This window comes from Arachis hypogaea, chromosome 18, assembly GCF_003086295.3.
Source record: "Arachis hypogaea cultivar Tifrunner chromosome 18, arahy.Tifrunner.gnm2.J5K5, whole genome shotgun sequence".
Lineage (NCBI taxonomy): Eukaryota > Viridiplantae > Streptophyta > Magnoliopsida > Fabales > Fabaceae > Arachis > Arachis hypogaea.
The window spans coordinates 121,951,941-121,973,956 of record NC_092053.1 but is presented as its reverse complement, the minus strand read 5'-3'; the positions used below and the strand labels follow the sequence as shown (position 1 = coordinate 121,973,956).

At 36.9% G+C, this 22,016-nt stretch overlaps 1 non-coding gene across 1 annotated transcript; it reads left to right on the top strand.

The window, feature by feature from the left end:
* The first annotated feature begins 20,654 nt into the window (after positions 1-20,654).
* LOC112774868 (small nucleolar RNA R71) lies at positions 20,655-20,762 on the top strand. Its single transcript, XR_003189325.1, has one exon. It is a non-coding gene; the product is annotated as a small nucleolar RNA R71 (small nucleolar RNA).
* Positions 20,763-22,016: the final 1,254 nt, after the last annotated feature.

Sequence of the window (22,016 nt, the reverse complement as noted above, 5' to 3'; positions counted from 1 at the left end):
TCATGTTTCACATGTTTCCCAACTCGCTGACTCTTCCACGAATCAGACTCAGAATCATAAGCAAAACCATCACCAGTTGTTCTGCCTCAGCAATTCTATATCAATACATTATACCCTCGCCTGGAGCTAGTGAAACCACGTCACTGCGTCTACCCAGGGAGCTCCAATTATCTCATTCAATAATCATCATCATCATGCAATCGCATCATCAATTCATCTCCTCAAGAACAGCCCTCAACACCCACCGACACCAGCATGAGGGGCCTCTCAGTTGCACAAACATAAGCAATACAGGCAAGTAATATACAAATATGGTACAAGTAGAACAAGTAGCATATAGTCAGGTAACATGGCATATATGATGTAGAAATCCAAACAAAGAGGCAAACCCAAACAATTCAAACATATGCAAATGATGAATGCCTGCCCTATGGCCGATGATATCATCTGTCGGTTATATAGCCAACCCGACATGTCCTGGTAGCTAACCATTGGACAAAAACACCCATCGCGGAGCAAGTAGGTTTGAGCTACAACCCCATTGCTACTACGCGCTCAACCCAGAGCCAGTGGAATAACCACTACTGCGGCTACTACCCAGGCGGGTGTTTAAAAGCTCAACCTGGAGCGAGTGGATTCACCACTACTGCCGCTACTACCCAGGCGTCACAATTTCTGACCTGGAGCAAGTGGGACGAACCACAACCCTTGCTACTACCCAGGATCTCAAAACATACATTCGTTCAGTTTAGAAACAATCATCACTGTTATCAAATCTCAAACATAAACCTGGAGTAAGCGGGATGAACCACCACCCTTACTACTACCCAGGTATCACAAATACACATTTATTCAAAACTCCATAATTAAACTCATTTATCATAAACATCCTTTCCCGTCTCATACCCGGAGCAAGTGGACAACGCCACTGCCTACTACCCGGGGTCACACATCATATTTTAGCATTTATCATTATTATCCATTTAACACATTCATTCATTAATCATATATGCATTTATACTCAGCCATAAACAGTAATGGCTTTGCCGTAACCCGGCAATAACTCAGCCATTCGGCTTATGGTTCAATCAAGAACCGGACATTTATCAATAAATATAGCCCTTCGCCTCATGGCATACACGGTACTTCCACCGTCATCCTCCATATCTCATATAATCATCTTTGATCATCATTGATCGTAACCTTTCCCCTTGCTTCACTCGCAAGTTACCACATCTCCTAGCTCCTTTCTCATTGCTAGGCATATCATAATGATTTAATACATAAGGGGCGAGATCGGAGGCTTAGAAGTATGAGATTTGGCTTTAAAAACTCAAAAATCAACTTTGGCATGAAAACAGGGCCACGCGTACGCGCACTCCACGCGCACGCGTGGATGGCCACAAAACTCATCGACGCGCAAGTGTCATACGCGCGGACGCGCGGGTTGAAAAATAGCCAAACGACGCGCACGCGTCAGCCACGCGTACGCGTGGATACATTTGTGCCCCAGGCACAAAACTGGCACAACTCTCGGGAAAATGGCTGGGCATTTGGTGCAGCGCATCGACGCTCCCGCGCACACCACGCGCACGCGTGGATGGTGCTTTCTTGAAGAACGGTGCGTACGCGCCAAGTGCGCCTACGCGCGGAGGGTCATTCTGCTAAAAATTTTCTAAGTTAAAAGCTGCAGAATTTACAGATTCAACCCCCAATCTTTCGACGGACATAACTCTCATTTTAAATCGTTTTTCACCCGTTCTTCGAACGGCATGGACATCCCGGATCCAATTTCATTTCTAAACAAATTTGGTACAAAACAGAGATCCGTAGTCCAAGTTATGTCCCATCAAAATATGCCCAAAAATCATGTTTTCATACAAAACCACAAGGTGCCATTTTCAAAACAAGCTATTTTCAACTATTTTCAAAATCAACCAAAACATGCCAATTTCAACCCTTTTTGAAATCAATCAAAATGTACCAAAATCAACATCAAGCCATCCTCAACTCACACATTGACACTTCACCAAGATTCCCAAAACCACATCCAACCATTTTAACACTTCTCAATCAAATGGCTAAAGGACAAACACAATATCATGTCATACATCCTTCCTCATCCCAATTTCCAATAATACCATTTCCAATCAACCATCATTATACATAATCAATATCATACTCACTATCACGTGGTTTCATCCACAAATCAACCTTAATCATTCTTCAAGCATATATCATAACATACATATCTCTAATGCATCATCATACCATCAAGGCATCAATAATCATATTCACATATATGACCACATAATATATCTCAACCAAACCAAACATACCTCATCTACATAATTTCACCCAAAATTACCAAATTCCACACTTCAACTCCTCAAACATTATTATTCAATAACCAACCTAATCATTCATATATTCATTATCTGAAATTCATCCAATCACTCGTGCCATCATACAATGCACACATCGACTTACCTTTCTTACCTCTTTCCGGCCTCCGGCCCAAAATTCATGGCCTCCGGCCCAATTTTCACAATTTAAATGCATAAACTACAAATCAATACCCATTACCCAGTACATCAAATTCTCAATACACCAAGCATACAAGGCCACACAATTCTCAACCCAATCATTAATTCACATTACATACCAACTATGTATATTAGTACCAATCATTTAGACAATCCAAACTTAATCCTAGGGGCATCTAGCCTAGGAATTTTCATCACAACACACGGTACTTAAATGAAACTTAAACCGTACCTCTTGTAGCCAAACCAATTGAGCCTCTTCTTTGGAAGTCTTCACCAACCTTAGCTCCAAGCCTTACCAAAGCTCTTCAAGCAATACCAATCTCCCAATTGTGCACCAACATCACCAAATACACTAACATAACCAATATCACATACATACATCAACCTAGGGCTCATAAAAATGACAAATCACAAGGGTTTGAGCACTTCTTATCTCAGCCCATATGAAGTAGGGATAGAACCCACTTAGAATCCATGTTGGAGTATCCCTAAACACCCAAAATCACAAGATTTCAACACTAACTACCCAAAAACGTGTAACAGTGGGGAATTTCGAAAACTGGACAGAGATTAATGGAATACTCACCACAAAACTTAGATAGAATTGTAGAGGATGAAAAGAGCGACGCGTGGCCGTAAACGGCTCGTCAATCGGAGTTCCATAGCTCAAGTTATGGTGGTTTGAAGATCAAAGAGAGTTAGATTTTCTCTCTTCTCAATTTCAGCGCCTCAACCCTTCTTTTTAGGGTAAAATGAGCTGAAATGCTCATAACTAATGTTTATATATGTTGGGTCTTGGGCCCACTTAGGCCCGGTTCACTTATTTTTGTCCGTTGGCCCAATTTTGGGCTAAAACCTTTAAGATTAGCGCTCTAAATCGCACTTTAGATATTTCTACCTTCCCTAATTATAATTCCTCATTTCCTAATCTTATTTACTCATAATCAATTTTCTCAGCTGTAGTACCAGACAGATCTTAGCCGGTACTGCCGGTCAAAATTCTACTGCGCGCTTTTACGTAGAAAACTATGTTTTCCGACTCAGAAAAATTCACTGAATCCAAATATCATATTTAAATTATCAAATTCCAATTGCCAAATCTTCCAACCATATTCGCTCTTATTTAACTTATTATTTAATTAATTTTGATTAGACCGGGTATTACATTGTTATTGTTATAAGATACTTCAACTAAAAATAAACAAAAAGAAAAATCTTGTGAATTTGGGATATGAAGATCTATGCCTGTAGAGAAAAAAGGGATTACTGTAGAGAAGGGAATGATAATTAAATTTGGGAATTAAAATTTTTAATTTTGATTTAGGGACCAAATTGCACTATAAAAGTTTACTAATCCACGTCATCTAAGCGTTATCTGGCCAGCGTGTCACGAAGGAGTCCAGATCAGCTTTTCGGTGGTGCCAGGTAGACGAAATGTGTCGGAAGGATGAATCTGAGTCCCGGAGTGCAACTTCAGGGACGAATATGGGTAATTTTTAAGTTCAGGGACTACTATGAGACTCGAGTGTAACTTCAGGGACCACTTTGAGGCTTATCTCCTCAAACTTTGTTGATAAATTGCCGAATTCATGAAAAGATTATAAATTGAGTTTCATGCAAAAGAGAAAAATCATGAATTTGCAAGAGATCATAGTACATATTAAAATAGAGGATAAAATAAAACTACGACTAATGAACAATATAATAAAGAAGTGTATGCTAAAGTCAATATTGCTAAAATTGTGCACAAAAATCATTTGGATCATGAAAACAAATTTCATAATAAAATGACCAAGTCTCATTTCAAGAAACCTCCAAAAGAAAAAAAGTGCTTGTTTTATTTGTGGTAGGATTGGACACTTTGCATCAATTTGTAGAATAAAAAGAAATAACAATCAAGAAGATAGAAGCAATAATAGAAACGGGGAGAAAAGATAGTTACAAACATAGCAAACTACAAAAATGATGAAGTCATAATGGTAATGGTTTCTAAATGCTATCTAGTGAAGAACTCCAAGGGTTGAGTTGTGGACTCTGGCACCACAAAGCACATTTGTGATAAAAAAAAAATTATTTTTCGATTTTACTCCCATAAATAATGGGAATGAAGTTGTTTACCTAGGGAATTCTAGCAAGGTTCCTATTTTAGGTAAAGGTAAGTGACGAATGGATTTCTACTAGTAAAGAAATTCACAAATAAGTTCTCGTTGCTAGTATAGTTTCCAAACCAACAGAGAATTCTTTCGTACAAAAATTTGGTTATCATAAGTAACAAACCCCTAATAAAATTGATAACCGAAGTATTTAAACCTCGGGTCATCTCTCAAGGAATTGTAGGGAGGTGTAATTTATTATTGGTTATGGAAGATTATCTTTTTGGGATTTTTGAATAAGGAAACAAGGAAATAAATTGGCAAGAAAATAAATTAATAATCATGAAAACCCTTGCAAGGTATCAGAACTGCAAATTCTATCCTAGTTATCCTTATCAATTGTGATGAGAATTATTCATTACTCCCACTTAGTTAACCCTTACTAAATAAAGGAAAGTCAAGTGAACTAATTAATTTGATTCCTCAAATCCTAGTCAACTTCTAAGGAAAGACTAGCTTTAGAGGGATCCAAATCAACCAGCAAATTCTAATTATCAATCAACAAAGGAGTTTGATAACTCAAGTGTCACCAATTAATCAATTCAAGCTAGGAATGTAAAAAGCTAAATTAAAATCATAAATATGAAATACCTCAAATTGCATTAAATATAAAATCAAATCTAACATTGGAAGGTTCATAAACCAAATTGGGAAAATAAGTAATTAGCAAGTGAAATAGATAAACTAAAGTACTAGAATAAATAAAAGTAGAAGAGAAACTAAATTAAAGGAACATTGAACCTGAAATTGAGAAGAAATAAACCTAAAACTAAGAGAAATCCTAAATCCTAAAACCTAGAGAGAGGAGAGAGGAGATCCTCTCTCTCTAGAAAACTACATCTAAAACCTAAAATTATGAATAATGAATCTTGTCTAAATGAATGAATAGATTTTCCCACTTTATAGCCTCTAATCTGTATTTTCTGGGTCGAAAACTGGGTCAGAAACAACCCAGAAATTGCTGGGGGCGAATTCAGAAACGTACAGGTCGCTGGATTTGCACAGATCCACGTGTGCGCGTGGATTCACGCATTCGTGTCACTTATCTTCAGGGAAATTATGGCAAATTATATATTATTTCGAAGCCCCGGATGTTAGATTTCCAACGCAACTGGAACCGTCTCATTTGGACCTTTGTAACTCAAGTTATGGCCAGTTAAGTATGAAGAGGTCAGGCTGGACAGCTTAGCAATTTCTTCAACTTCTTGTATTCCTTCCACTTTTGCATGCTTCCTTTCCATCCTCTAAGCCATTCCTGCCTTATAAATCCTGAAATCACTTAACACACATACCAAGGCATAAAATGGTAATAAGGGAGGATTAAAATTAGCAATTTAAAGGCCCAGGAAACATGTTTTCTATTATAGCACAAGATTAGGAAGAAAAATGTAAAACCATGCAATTAGTATGAACAAGTGTGCAAAGACTTGATAAAAACCACTCAATTGAGCACAAGATAAAGCATAAAATAGTGGTTTATCAATCTCCCCACACTTAAACATTAGCATGTCCTCATGCTAAGCTCAAGAGAAGCTATAAAGGAGTGAAGAGGAATGGTAGAATGTATGAAATGCAACCTATCTATATGAATGCAACTACATACTAAGATGTTTCTACCTACTTGGTTAAAAATAAATAAGCTCTTCAAGACAAACATAAATCAGATTTTACTAATTCAAATTATACAATAAAAGACAAATAAACTTGTAAGAAGATAGCTCATGAAAGCGGGGAACATAGAATCAAGCATTGAACCCTCACTTGTAGTGTATATGCACTCTAATCTATCAAGTGTCTAAGGTGAATCACTCTACTCTTCTCTAATTATGCTTTCTAAACTTTATTCTTCATCTAACCAATCAACAAATATTTAGTATACCAATACAAACATCATGAGGTATTTTCAAGGTTGTAATGGGGCTAAGGTAAAAGTAAGGGTACATGTATGGCCAAGTGAGCTAAAATATGAATCTTTAATTAACCTAAGTTCTCACCTAACACACACACACACACACACTCTATGTAACTCTAAAATTGTGCCTAGTTGCCCAAAATTCCCACTTTTGCATCACATACTCATGTATCAACTTTTCTTTAGTTTTACCACATATGCATTGATCTTTTATTGAACTTAACATTGGGGTAATTTTATCCCCTTATTTATTTATTTAATTTATTTATTTATATTGTATATATATATATATATTTTTTCTTTTTCCTTTTTTTTATATTTATTTTTTTCTATTGATTAAAAATATAAAAGTAAACATAACATATCAATGCACATGGATTTTTAATTTTTCTAGTCTTACATGAGTAGGTACCCAAATTCTCAATATTTTGTCAATGAAACACTGTATACTTTCATCAACCCAAGTTCCCACAGTTTTCCACACTTAATTTATACACAATCTCTAACTTAAGCCAACCAAATATTCAAATCAGGTAATTACTTATTTTTTTCGTTTAAGGCTAGTGATGTGGTAAAATATAGAACAAAGGGGGATTAAAAGGCTCAAGGTGGCTAACAAAGATAATTGAAAGGATAGGCTATTCGAGATAAGTGAGCTAATAACAAATGATGGCCTCAATCATATGCAAGCATGTAAATATACTAAACAATGGACATATAGAATGGAACAAAATATAGATTGCAGTCATAGAGAAGAAAACATACAAGAATAAAATATTATGGTTAAATAATGTAACCATGTAATTAAGCTCAAAATCTCACAGGTTGTGTGTTCTTAGCTATAAACTATGTTCCAAATTACAATCTTCAAACAAATTTAACCCAAAATTTTAATTTGAATTAGTGACATTTTTTCTTTTAAAAAATAGGGTCTTAAAAAGAAACTTATTATTTTTCAACCAAGTAGAACATACATGCAAACACTTATTACTATGCAATCTATCATATCCTAACAAAAGAAAAATAACCTATTGGTGTTGAGAAAAACAATTACCTCCGAAAGTCAGGTACTGACCGACCTCCCCACACTTAAAGCTTGGCACCGTCCTCGGTGCCATCAGTTAGGAACAAAGGGGGGTTGGTAACAGCATCACCACAGTCGGGGTCGTCATGGCTCCCGGTGCTGGTAGGTAAGGTGGAGTCTAGAGTGTCTGGTTCTTCTTCAGGTAGGTGGTTGCCAACAATCAGCTCCTTGAGGTATGTAAATCGGCGCTTGTTACGGCGCTCCATTTGCTTTGCCTGCCGGTTAAGCCGGTCCAACCTCTGAAGTATCTGAGGGAGCAGCTGATTTGTTGAAGGTGCTTGTGCTTTTCGTTCCTCTCCTCGCTGGTGGCTTATTAGAGGCTCTCTCTGTACCCTTTCTGGTGGCCATCCTGAAAAGGGAAAAGAGAAAGGGGCATGAATTCAAAGGGATAGAGCAAGGAAGAGGGCAGTACGAGTGATAATCATGCCAAGGTAAAGAAGAATGTCGTTAACACATGGTCGCGACTCTATGCAATTAGGACATCAATGGAAATATAGCATGATAAATTGAGGCCATTAAATGCAAGATGTTTATTGGCATGCTGGCAAAGGCATGAGTAGCGTAGATCAAGCATTAAAAGCCAAAATGGATTATCACTCGTAACAAACTAACAATAACGTTTGTATTGACAATCATATTTCATTAATAAAATATTGGAAGGATTTTGTGAAAAACAGGCATTAGAGTAGAAGAATAGAATAATTAAGAATTCACAATGCCATACGGGCTTTTCACAAACACTTGGTATGCATGTAAAATATGTTAGGGAAAGCAAGAATTCCAAACATGCATGCAACCACAAAAATTAATATTAATTATCAAATCACTATTGATGATATCCACAGGCTCAAGTATAATAATATAAGACCCAAATAAAGTTCCAACACCAACATAAAAATGCATGAAGAAAAAGAAAAGAATGAAAAAGAAACCATAAATAACTAAGCATGAGAGAAAAATTTTTGAAGAAAGAAAAATGATTAAATGCAATAAGAAGAATGAAGGAAGAAAGGAGAAGGGAATGAAAAGTCGGGACGCGACGCACGCGCGCAAGGCACGCGTGCACGTGAGAACTGTATTCGCCATGTGACGCGTACGCGTCGCCCACGCGTACGCGTGGGTGGTCTTGGAAGTAAAAGGACGCGCACGCATCAGGGACGCGTACGCGTGGATGACCTTCTGCCTTTAGCACAGTTCCAGCGTGGGGGCAGCACAACTTTCTGTCCAAAATACTATTTACGCCGATTTTCCTATCCACGCGTGCGCGTGCTTGACGCGTACGCGTGGGTCGAATTGTGCGCAGAGCACACCAGCCGCACGATTCCATCACAATTTTCTGTTCGTTGGATGGGGGAGCGAGATTGCTATCGACGCCCACACGTGGCCTGCGCGCACGCGTGGTTTGCCCCCTTTTTTTTCTTTTTTTTATGTGTATGCAGAATGCAGGTGAATATGCAAAAATTATGAATGAACACTAGTAAAAATAAAATAAAATAAGATTAAGAATAAAAAAGAACGATTATACCATGGTGGGTTGTCTCCCACCTACCACTTTTAGTTATAGTCCTTAAGTTGGACATTCGGTGAGCCCCTTGTTATGGTGGCTTGTGCTTGAACTCATCCAGGAATCCCCACCAATGTTTGTAATTCCAATGGCTTCCGGGATCCCAAACTAGGTGCAAAGAGCCTTCAAGCAAGATTAAGCAAGTGACAAGGCCCCAAGAGTGTTGATTGCTAGACTGAATTCTGGGGTCCCAAACCTTGCTTTTGCACCCGTCTTCTTGTTGACCATCTTTGTTCCAACTGGGTGGTAAGCAATTCGAATTCTCACTGAGGCATCCAAACAGCTTCCTAGACCCATACAATTTAGTATTCTTCCAACCATGATAATTCAACCGTAAGCTTCCTACCATAATGAACCTAGGATTGTGTTGCCAACCACTGACCATCTCCCTCTTACTCTTATAGCCACAAAGAGCTCTAAGTTGCCCATCCGTCTCAAGAAAAGCATATTCAAGTGGGCTAATTAAGCTTAGAGATGAGATATTTACCCACTTGAATGAAGGGATGGATGGTGATGGCTTTGGGGGAGATGTCTCCAACAACCTTGGCAAGGTGATCTCCAGCTCCATTCCCTTGGGCTCTTCTTTGACAACTTCCACCTCTTTGCAAGCTTCTTCAATATCAACTTCTTCCTCTTGGTAGCTTTCTTCCAATTCGATCTCTTCTTCATTGTTCACCAAGGGCATGGGAGGTTGTGCTTCTTCTTCTTTAATCTCCATGTCAAGTCCAATGGGAGAGGATTCAAATGTAGATAAGAATTCATCAATGATTGAATCCATCTCTTGATCATTCCCTTCAAAGTCTTCAACCATGATATGCCTTGGAGGTTGTACACCCTCCTCAACATCAAATTCAAACTCCTTAGAAGGGGGCTCTATGACTGGGCTTTCCCATGGACGTTCTGTATCTCCTAAGTCTTCGACCACTTCTTCCTCTTCAACGATTATGGCTTCCTCCAATTGTTCCAATACAAAGTCATGCTGCTCACTGTCCACCGGAGTTTCTAGCTTCTCCTTCATGCTGCATTCTTCAGTAGATTCTCCACATGAAGCCGTGGGAGTTCCTTGAGTGTCTGAACGTTGGGAAGCTAATCGAATTATCGCTTGATCCAATTGATGAAGGGTTGCATGAAATCGATCCACTGTTTCCTTGAGACGATCCTTTGATTCTTGTTGCGCTCGGCTATCATAAGTAGGATCATAGTGCTCTTAGATTGATGGATATGGACATGGTGTATATGGAGGTGGTGGTTCTTGCGAGTAATTGGGTTGGAATTGGGGTGGCTCTATGTATGGTTCATACAGTTCATAGGGTGGTTGGTATGGTGGATAAGGGTTAGGATCATATATGGAGGTGAATGGTGTAAAGGGGCTTGTGAGTATGGTGGTTCAAAGGTATGTTGGGGAGGTGGTTCATAAGCATATGGTGGGGCTTGTTGGTAACTACAAGGGGGTCCACCATATTCATCATCTTGGTACGCTCCCTGGAATGGCTCTTGACCATAGTAATTTGGTGGAGGTGGTTTGTCACAAAAGGGTCCACCATAACTATTGTCTTGGTATGCATCACAGAATGGTTGTTAGTTATAGTGCATTGGAGGGGCTTGTTGCCAAGAGGGTTGATCAAATCCTTGTGGCTCCTCCCATCTTTGATTCTTCTAACCTTGATGTCTGTTCTCATTATAGCTTCCATTCCTTACAACAACATTGGAATCAAACTTAAAGCCAGAGGGGTGAGAATTCATAGTAGCAAATGAAATAAAAACTAATAGAAATTAATGAAAATAAACTCCTTAAACTAGAAACACTAACAAAGAAACGAAAAAGCAAATATTTATAATAACCAATAATAAGGCACACGTTTGCAATTCCCCGGCAACAGCGCCATTTTGACGAACGGATTTCTGCTAGTAAAGAAATTCACAAATAAGTTCTCGTCGATAGTATAGTTTCTAAACCAACAGAGAATTCTTTCGTACAAAAATTTGGTTGTCACAAGTAACAAACCCCTAATAAAATTGATAACCGAAGTATTTAAACCTCGGGTCATCTCTCAAGGAATTGCAGGGAGGTGTAATTTATTATTGGTTATGGAAGATTATCTTTTTGGAGTTTTTGAATAAGGAAATAAGGAAATAAATTGGCAAGAAAGTAAATTAATAATCATGAAAACCCTTGCAAGGTATGAGAACTGGAAATCCTATCCTAGTTATCCTTATCAATTGTGATGAGAATTGTTCATTACTCCCACTTAGTTAACCTTTACTAAATAAAGAAAATTCAAGTAGACTAATTAATTTGATTCCTCAAATCCTAGTCAACTCCTAAGGAAAGACTAGCTTTAGAGGGATCCAAATCAACCAGCAAATTCCAATTATCAATCAACAAAGGAGTTTGATAACTCAAGTGTCACCAATTAATCAATTCAAGCTAGGAATGTAAAAAGCTAAACTAAAATCATAAATATGAAATACCTCAAATTGTAATTAAATATAAAATCAAATCTAACATTGGAAGGTTCATAAACCAAATTGGAAAAATAAGTAATTAACAAGTGAAATAGATAAACCAAAGTACTAGAATAAATAAAAGTAGAAGAGAAACTAAATTAAAGGAACATTGAACATGGAATTGAGAAGAAATAAACCTAAAACTAAGAGAAATCCTAAATCCTAAAACCTAGATAGAGGAGAGATCCCCCATTTTATAGCCTCTAATATAGAAAACTACATCTAAAACCTAAAATTGTGAATAATGAATCTTGTCTGAATGAATGAATGGATTCCCTCACTTTATAGCCTCTAATCTATATTTTTTGGGCCGAAAACTAGGTCAGAAACAGTCTAGAAATCGCTGGGGCGAATTCAGAAACGTACAGGTCGCTGAATTTGCGAAGATCCACGCGTGTGCATCACTTATCTTCAGGAAAATTATGGTAAATTATATATTATTTCGAAGCCCCGGATGTTATCTTTCCAACGCAACTGGAACCGCCTCATTTGGACCTCTGTAGCTTAAGTTACGGTCAGTTAAGTACGAAGAGGTCAGGCTGGACAGCTTAGCAATTTCTTCAACTTGTATTCCTTCCACTTTTGTATGCTTTCTTTCCATCATCTAAACCATTCCTGCCTTATAAATCTTGAAATCACTTAACACATATATCAAGGCATCGAATGGTAATAAGAGAGGATTAAAATTAGCAATTTAAAGGCCCAAGAAACATGTTTTCAATCATAGCATAAGATTAGGAAGGAAAATATAAAACCATACAATTAGTATGAATAAGTGTGCAAAGTCTTGATAAAAACCACCCGATTAAGCACAAGATAAACTATAAAATAGTGGTTTATCAGTAAGGTGTCAATAAAAATGACATTTGAAAAATTCTTGTATTATCAGATTTACTTTACGTTTCGGCCATCAAATATTATCTTGTGTCAGTTCACTTCTCAACAACCCCAAGGTCAAGGTAACTTTTGATAATAATATTGTCATGTTGTTTAAGAATGATGCCTATATAGGAAAAGGTTCCTAAAATGATGGTATGTTTGTTTTAAACGTTATTGATAATAATAAAGGAGAAAATTCAATTTATATTTATTTGGTTGATTCTCTTAATGTTTGGCATAATAGAGTTGGACATGTTAATGTATATATTTTGAAATTAAAAGAAATGGGTTTAATCAGTAAGTTTGATAATTCTTATTTAGATAAATGTGATGTATATGTTGAAACAAAATTGACTAAGAAATCTTTTAAACAAGTTAACAGGCAACATGAATTGTTAGAACTTGTACATAGTGACTTGGGTAATTTGAAATATACTCCTACTTTGTGTGTGTTTGGATCACAGTTTGTTAATGGGAATTTGTATAAAATTGATTTTGTAAAATTGATTTTGATGAAAAGTAAGTTTGGGTTAACGTGATTTATGTTTGGCAATCCTTATATCAAAATTGATTATAGTAAAATAAATGTTATTTAGATTATACTACTCAAAATCACTTTTAGATGAAAAATTACTAAAAGAGACATCAATTTAAATAATTTTTTTATATACATGCAAAATAAGAACAGTAACAAAAATAATATAAAAAATATTTATCATATAAATAAAATAAATACAATAAAAAATAAAAATATGAAAGAGAGTACTATAAATTTTATAATGTCAAACAAAAAAATATTCTATAATTTTTTTAGTAGTGTCAGTACTCTTTAATTTAGTATTATTTTGGACTATAAATTTTTATTATTTATAACTCTATTGTTACTTATAATTATTTATTTATTTATTTATTTATTTATTTTCTTTTTTTATAGGATCATAATTTATATTATACAAATTTTTTATAATAACTATAGTATATAATAATTACAATTAAAATTTTACGAAATCAGAATAAAAAAAATAATACAAAACAAAAATAGAGTACATCAAAGAATAGAAAAAAATCATATAAATAAAAAATAATAAAAATTACATAAAACCAACAACATATATCATATGAAAAAAAAATACAATAAAAAGTAAATAAAATTCATATGAATAAAATCAAATAAAAAAATAAAAAATTTCATACACAACATAAATACAATATAGTAAAGGATAGAAAAAAATTCATATGAACAAAAAATAATAAAAATATCATAAAAAAAGTCAACAACATTTGTCATATGAATAAAAAAAATACAATAAAATAAATAAAAAATCATATGAACAAAGCCAAACAAAAATAAAAAAATTTATAAAAAATATACATATAAAAAATAGTATAGTAAATGATAAAAAAAAACTCATAAAAACATAATATGAGAAATCAGAACACTACACAAATAATATAAAAAATATTTATCATATAAATAAAAAATACAATAAAAAATATAAAAATTAAAATATAAAAATGAGTACTAAAAATAATTAAAAAATTAAAATATTCAATTTGCTAGTGATTGAAACAAATCTGAACGATTTTGATGAAAAAAAAATTAAAACGAAGAACTATGAAGAAGTAGGAAGAACTACAAAGAACTACTGTGAAGATAATAGTTACTGGTATCTTTTTTATAGAAGAAAAATGAAGGGTAGGGTTGGTAAAAAAGAAATAAAATTTTCACCTAATTTTCCAAGGGTAATCCGCAACCGTGAACGTGAAACGCAGAAGCTACAAATTTTAGCTTCTCCTGAATGTGCGTTCAGAGGCAAAATCATTTCTGTGTTCAGAGAGATAAAAATTGCCAATGGCTACTTCCCATCCTCTTGTGAAAATGGTCCAAATGCTCTGTCACAGCACGGCTAATCATTTGAGGTTCTCGATCATACTGGAATAGGATTCACCCTCCTTTTGCGTCTGTCACTACGCCCAGCAATCGCGAGTTTGAAGTTCGTCACAGTCATTCAATCCCAGAGTCCTACTCGGAATACCACAGACAAGGTTTAGACTTTCCGGACTCTCATGAATGCCACCATCAATCTAGCTTATACCACGAAGATTCTGATTAAGAGATCCAAGAGATACTCATTCAATATAGGGTAGAACAGAAGTGGTTGTCAGGCACGCGTTCATAGGGAATGATGATGATTGTCACGTTCATCACATTCAGGTTGAAGTGCGAATGAATATCTTAGAAGCGGAATAAGTTGAATTGAATAGAAAAATAGTAGTACTTTGCATTAATCTTTGAGGAACAGCAGAGCTCCACACCTTAATCTATGGAGTGTAGAAACTCTACCGTTTGAAAATACATAAGTGAAAGGTTCAGGCATGGCCGAATGGCCAGCCCCCATGATCTAAGAACCAGACGTCCCAAGATGTCTAATACAATAGTAAAAAGTCTAATTTATAATAAACTAGCTACTAGGGTTTACAGAAGTAAGTAATTGATGCATAAATCCACTTCTGGAGCCCACTTGGTATGTGCTTGGGCTGAGCTTGAATGTTACACGTGCAGAGGTCATTCTTGGAGTTGAACGCCAGTTTGTAACGTATTTCTGGCGTTCAACTCTGGCTTGTGACGTGTTTCTGGCGTTTAACTCCAGACAGCAGCGTAGAACTGGCGTTCAACGCCCTTTTATGTCATCTAAACTCGATCAAAGTATGGAATATTACATATTGCTGGAAAGCCCTGGATGTCTACTTTCCAACGCAATTAGAAGCGCACCATTTTGAGTTCTGTATATCCAGAAAATCCATTTTGAGTGCAGGGAGGTCAGAATTCAACAGCATCAGCAGTCCTTCTTCAACCTCTGAATCTGATTTTTGCTTAAGTCCCTCAATTTCAGCCAGAAAATACCTGAAATCACAGAAAAACACACAAACTCATAGTAAAGTCCAGAAATGTGAATTTAACATAAAAACTAATGAAAACATCCCTAAAAGTAACTAGATTCTACTAAAAACATACTAAAAACAATGCCAAAAAGCGTATAAATTATCCGCTCATCACAACACCAAACTTAAATTGTTGCTTGTCCCCAAGCAACTGAAAATCAAATAGGATAAAAAGAAGAGAATATACTATAAATTCCAAACTATCAATGAAACATAGCTCCAATTAAATGAGCGGGACTTGTAGGTTTTTGCCTCTTGAATAGTTTTGGCATCTCACTTTATCCATTGAAGTTCAGAATGATTGACATCTATAGGAACTAGTGTTATTGATTCTCCTAGTTCAGTATGATGATTCTTGAACACAACTATTTTATGAGTCTTGGCCGTGGCCCTAAGCACTTTGTTTTCTAGTATTACCACCGGATACATAAATGCCACAGACACATAATTGGGTGAACCTTTTCAGATTGTGACTCAACTTTGCTAAAGTCCCCAATTAGAGGTGTCCAGGGTTCTTAAGCACACTCTTCTTTTGCTTTGGACCTTGACTTTAACCGCTCAGTCTCAAGTTTTCACTTGACACCTTCACGCCACAAGCACATGGTTAGGGACAGCTTGGTTTAGCCGCTTAGGCCAGGATTTTATTCCTTTAGGCCCTCCTATCCACTGATGCTCAAAGCCTTGGGATCTTTTTTATTTACCCTTGCCTTTTGGTTTTAAGGGTTATTGGCTTTTTGCTCTTGCCTTTTGGTTTTAAGAGCTTTTGGTTTTTTCTGCTTGCTTTTGCTTTCTTTTTTTTTTTCGCTATTTTTCTTTCTCTTTTTTTTTTCTGCAAGCTTTGTTCTTTGCTGCTTTTTCTTGCTTCAAGAATCATTTTTATGATTTTTCAGATTATCAAATAACATGTCTCCTTGTCATCATTCTTTCAAGAGCCAACATATTTAACATTCTTAAACAACAACTTCAAAAGACATATACACTGTTCAAGCATTCATTCAGAAAACAAGAAGCATTGTCACCACATCAATATAATTAAACTAAGTTCAAGGATAAATTTGAAACTCATGTACTTCTTGTTCTTTTGAATTAAAATATTTTTCATTTAAGAGAGGTGATGGATTCATAGGACATTCATAACTTTAAGACATAGTTACTAACTACTAATGATCATGTAATAAGACACAAACATGGATAAGCACTTAACATAGAGAAAACGAAAAACAGAGAATGTAAGAACAAGGAATGAGTCCACCTTAGTGATGGTGGCGTTTCCTTCTTAAGGAACCAATGATGTCCTTGAGCTCTTCTATGTCTCTTCCTTGTCTTTGTTGCTCCTCCCTCATTGCTTTTTGATCTTCTCTTATTTCATGAAGGATGATGGAGTGCTCTTGATGTTCCACCCTTAATTGTCCCATGTTGGAACTTAATTCTCCTAGGGAGGTGTTGATTTGCTCCCAATACTTTTGTGGAGGAAAATGCATTTGAGGCATCTCCGGGATCTCATGGTGATGAGCTTCATGCGTCTCTTGAGATCCATGAATGGGCTCTCTTGCTTGCTCCATCCTTTTCTTAGTGATGGGCTTCTCTTCCTCAATGGGAATGTCTCCTTCTATGAAAGCTCCAGCTGAGTAACATAGATGGCAAATAAGATGAGGAAAAGCTAGCCTTGCCCCAGGAGAGGGCTTTTCGGCTATTTTGTAGAGTTCAAGGGAGATGACTTCATGAACTTCTACTTCCTCTCCAATCATGATGCTATGAATCATGATGGCCCGATCCACAGTAACTTCAGATCGGTTGCTAGTGGGGATGATGGAGCGTTGGATGAACTCCAACCATCCTCTAGCCACAGGCTTGAGGTCCAGTATTCTTAATTGAACCGGCTTGCCTTTGGAGTCAATCTTCTATTGAGCTCCTTCCACACATATGTCCATGAGGACTTGGTCCAACCTTTGATTAAAGTTGACCCTTCTAGTATAGGGGCGTGCATCTCCTTGCATAATAGGCAAGTTAAACGCCAATCTCACATTTTCCGGACTAAAATCTAAGTATTTCCCCCGAACCATTGTAATATAATTCTTTGGGTTTGGGTTCTTACTTTGATCATGGTTCCTAGTGATCCATGCATTGGCATAGAACTCTTGAACCATTAGGATGCTGACTTGTTGGATGGGGTTTGTTAGAACTTCCCAACCTCTTCTTTGGCTTTCATGTCGGATCTCCGGATACTCATTTTTCTTGAGCTTGAAAGGGACCTCGGGGATCACCTTCTTCTTGGCCACAACATCATAGAAGTGGTCTTGATGAGCTTTGGAGATGAATCTTTCCATCTTCCATGACTCGGAGGTGGAAGCTTTTGTCTTCCCTTTCCCTTTTCTAGAGGATTCTCCGGTCTTGGGTGCCATCAATGGTAATGGAAAAACAAAAAGCTTATGCTTTTACCACACCAAACTTTGAATATTGCTCGCCCTCGAGCAAGAAAAGAAAGAATAGATGAAGAAGAAGAAGAAAAATGGAGGAGAGGAGGGAGATGTGTTTCGGCCAAGAAGGGGAAGAAAAGGTTGTGTTGTGTGAAAATGAGGAAGAATGGAGGGCTATTTATAGGGAAGGGAGGGGGGGTAAGGTTCGGCCATAAGGGTGGGTTTTGGGTGGGAAATCGATTTTGAATTTTGAAGGTGGGTGGAGTTTATGAGGTAGGTTTATGGGGAAGAGTTGATGGATGTGAGTGGTGAAGTGGTTATAGGGAAGAGAGATTGAGGTGACTGGTGAAGAGTTTTGGGGAAGAGTGTTTATGGGATTGTGTGAAAGAGGGGTGAGAAGAAGTGAGTGGAGGTAGGTGGGGATCCTGTGGGGTCCACAGATCCTGAGGTGTTCAAGGATTTACAACCTTGCACCAAATTAAGCATGCAAAATGCCTTTGCACACAACTCTGGGCGTTTAGCGCCAGATTGGTGCTTGTTCTGGGCGTTGAACGCTCATTCGTTGCCCATTTCTGGCGTTGAACGCCAGAACTATGCTTGTTCTGGGCGTTCAGCGCCAGCTCTTCTCCAGGGTGCAATTCTGGCGTTCAAACGCCCAGATGCTACCCATTTTGGGCGTTCAGCGCCAGAACCATGCTCTGTTCTGGCGTTGAACGCCAGCCAGATGCTTCTTACTGGCGTTTAAATGCCAGTGAGATCCTCCTCCAGGGTGTGATTTTTCTTCTGCTGTTTTTGATTCCGTTTTTAATTTTTATATTTATTTTGTGACTCCACATGATCATGAACCTAATAAAACATGAAAGAACAATAAAATTAGTTAAATAAAAATTGGGTTGCCTCCCAACAAGCGCTTCTTTAATGTCAATAGCTTGACAGTGGGCTCTCATGGAGCCTCACAGATGTTCAGAGCATTGTTGAGACTCCCCAACACCAAACCTAGAGTTTGGATATGGGAGTTCAACACCAAACTTAGAGTTTGGTTGTGGCCTCCCAACACCAAACTTAGAGTTTGACTGTGGGGGCTCTGGTTGACTCTGTTTTGAGAGAAGCTTTTTATGCTTCCTCTCCATGTTTACAGAAGGATAACCTTAAGTTGTAAACACAAGGGAGTCCCCATTCAATTGAAGGACTAATTCACCTCTGTCAACATCAATCACAGCTCTTGATGTGGCTAGGAAGGGTCTTCCAAGGATGATGAATTCATCCTCATTCTTCCCAGTATCCAAGACTATGAAATCAGCAGGGATGTAAAGGCCTTCAACCTTTACTAACACGTCCTCTACTTGTCCATAAGCCTGTTTTCTTGAATTGTCTACCATCTCTAATGAGATTTTAGCAGCTTGTACCCCATAGATTCCTAGTTTCTCTATTACAGAGAGGGGCATGAGGTTTATCCCTGAACCAAGGTCACACAGAGCCTTTTCAAAGATCATGTTGCCTATGGTACAAGGTATTATGAACTTTCTAGGATCCTGTTTTTTCTGAGGCAATGTCAGTTGATCCAGATCACTTAGTTCATTGGTGAACAAGGGAGGTTCATCTTCCCAAGTCTCAATACCAAATAATTTGGCATTCAGCTTCATGATTGCACCAAGGTACTTGGTAAGTTGCTCTTCAGTAACATCCTCATTCTCTTCAGAAGAGGAATACTCATCAGAGCTCATGAATGGCATAAGAAGGTTTAATGGAATCTCTATGGTCTCTAGGTGAGCCTCAGATTCCTTTGGTTCCTCAGAGGGAAGCTCCTTATTGATCACTGGATGTCCCAGGAGGTCTTCCTCCTTGGGATTCACGTCCTCTCCTTCCTTTACAGGTTCGGCCATGGTGATCAATTCAATGGCCTTGCACTCTCCTTTTGGATTTTCTTCTGTATTGCTTGGGAGAGTACTAGGAGGGATTTCAGTGATTCTTTTACTCAACTGGCCCACTTGTGCCTCCAAATTTCTAATGGAGGACCTTGTTTCATTCATGAAACTTACAGTGGCCTTAGATAGATCAGAGACTAAGTTTGCTAAATTAGAGGTATTTTGTTCAGAGTTCTCTGTCTGTTGCTGAGTGGATGATGGAAAAGGTTTACTATTGTTAAACCTATTTCTTCCACCATTATTAAAGCCTTGTTGAGGCTTTTGTTGATCCTTCCATGAGAGATTTGGGTGATTTCTCCATGAGGGGTTATAGGTGTTTCCATAAGGTTCACCCATGTAATTCACCTCTGCTATTGCAGGGTTTTCAGGATCATAAGCTTCTTCTTCAGAAGATGCCTCTTGAGTACTGTTGGATGCAGCTTGCATTCCATTCAGACTCTGGAAAATCATTTTGACTTGCTGAGTCAATATTTTATTCTGAGCCAATATGGCATTCAGAGTATCAATTTCAAGAACTCCCTTCTTCATAGGCGTCCCATTACTCACAGGATTCCTCTCAGAAGTGTACATGAACTGGTTATTAGCAACCATGTCAATGAGTTCTTGAGCTTCTGCAGGTATTTTCTTTAAGTGAATGGATCCACCTGCAGAGGTATCCAATGACATTTTAGCTAATTCAGACAGACCATCATAGAATATGTCCAGGATGGTCCATTCTGAAAGCATGTCAGAAGGACACTTTTTGGTCAGTTCTTTGTATCTCTCCCAAGCTTCATAGAGGGATTCACCTTCTTTCTGTCTGAAGGTCTGAACATCCACTCTAAGCTTACTCAGCTTTTGAGGAGGAAAGAACTTGGCTAAAAAAGCCTTGACCAGCTTATTCCAAGAGTTCAGGCTATCCTTAGGTTGAGAGTCCAACCATATTTTAGCTCTGTCTCTCACAGCAAAAGGAAAAAGCATGAGCCTGTAGACTTCAGGACCTACTCCATTAGTCTTAACAGTATCACATATCTGCAAGAATTCAGTTAAGAACTGAAAATGATCTTTAGATGGAAGTCCATGAAACTTGCAGTTCTGCTGCATCAGAGAAACTAATTGAGGTTTCAGCTCAAAATTGTTTGCTCCAATGGCAGGAATGGAGATGCTTCTTCCATGTAAATTGGAATTAGGTGCAGTAAAGTCACCAAGCATCCTCCTTGCATTATTATTATTTTCGGCTGCCATGTCCTCTTCCTGTTCGAAAATTTCTGACAGGTGCTTGCTGGCTTGTTGTAATTTAGCTTCTTTTAGTTTCTTCTTCAGAGTCTTTTCAGGTTCTGGATCTGCTTCAACAAGAATGTTCTTGTCCTTGCTCCTGCTCATATGAAAAAGAGGGACAGAAAAATAAAAATAGGGATCCTTTTTACCCAAGTATAGAGGTTCCCTTATGTGAGTAGAAGAAAAGAAGGAGAGAAAATCTGAACTCAGAGAGAGAGAGAGAATTTTCGAAAATTATTTTTTTTTTGAGAAAGAGTTAGTGATTTTCGAAAATAGTTTTTTGAAAAAGGTTAGTGATTTTTTGAAAATTAAAATAAAAAATTAAAATAATTAGTTAATTAAAAAGAAATTTTGAAAAAGAGGGAAGGTATTTTCAAAAATTAGAGAGAGAGAGTTAGTTAGGTAGTTTTGAAAAAGATAAGAAACAAACAAAAAGTTAGTTAGTTAGTTGAAACAAATTTGAAAATCAATTTTGAAAAGATAAGAAGATAAGAAGTTAGAAAGGATATTTTAAAATCAAATTTTGAAAAAGATAAGATAAAGAGATATTTTTGAAAAGATATGATTGAAATTAGTTTTGAAAAAGATTTAATTTTTAAAATCACAATTAATGACTTGATTCACAAGAAATCACAAGATATGATTCTAGAACTCAAAGTTTGAATCTTTCTTAACAAGCAAGTAACAAACTTGAAATTTTTGAATCAAAACATTAATTGATGATGTTATTTTCGAAAATTAGGAGATAAAGATAAGAAAAAGATTTTTGAAAAATATTTTTAAAATTTTTGAAAATAGCTAAGAAAAAATGAAAAAGATTTGATT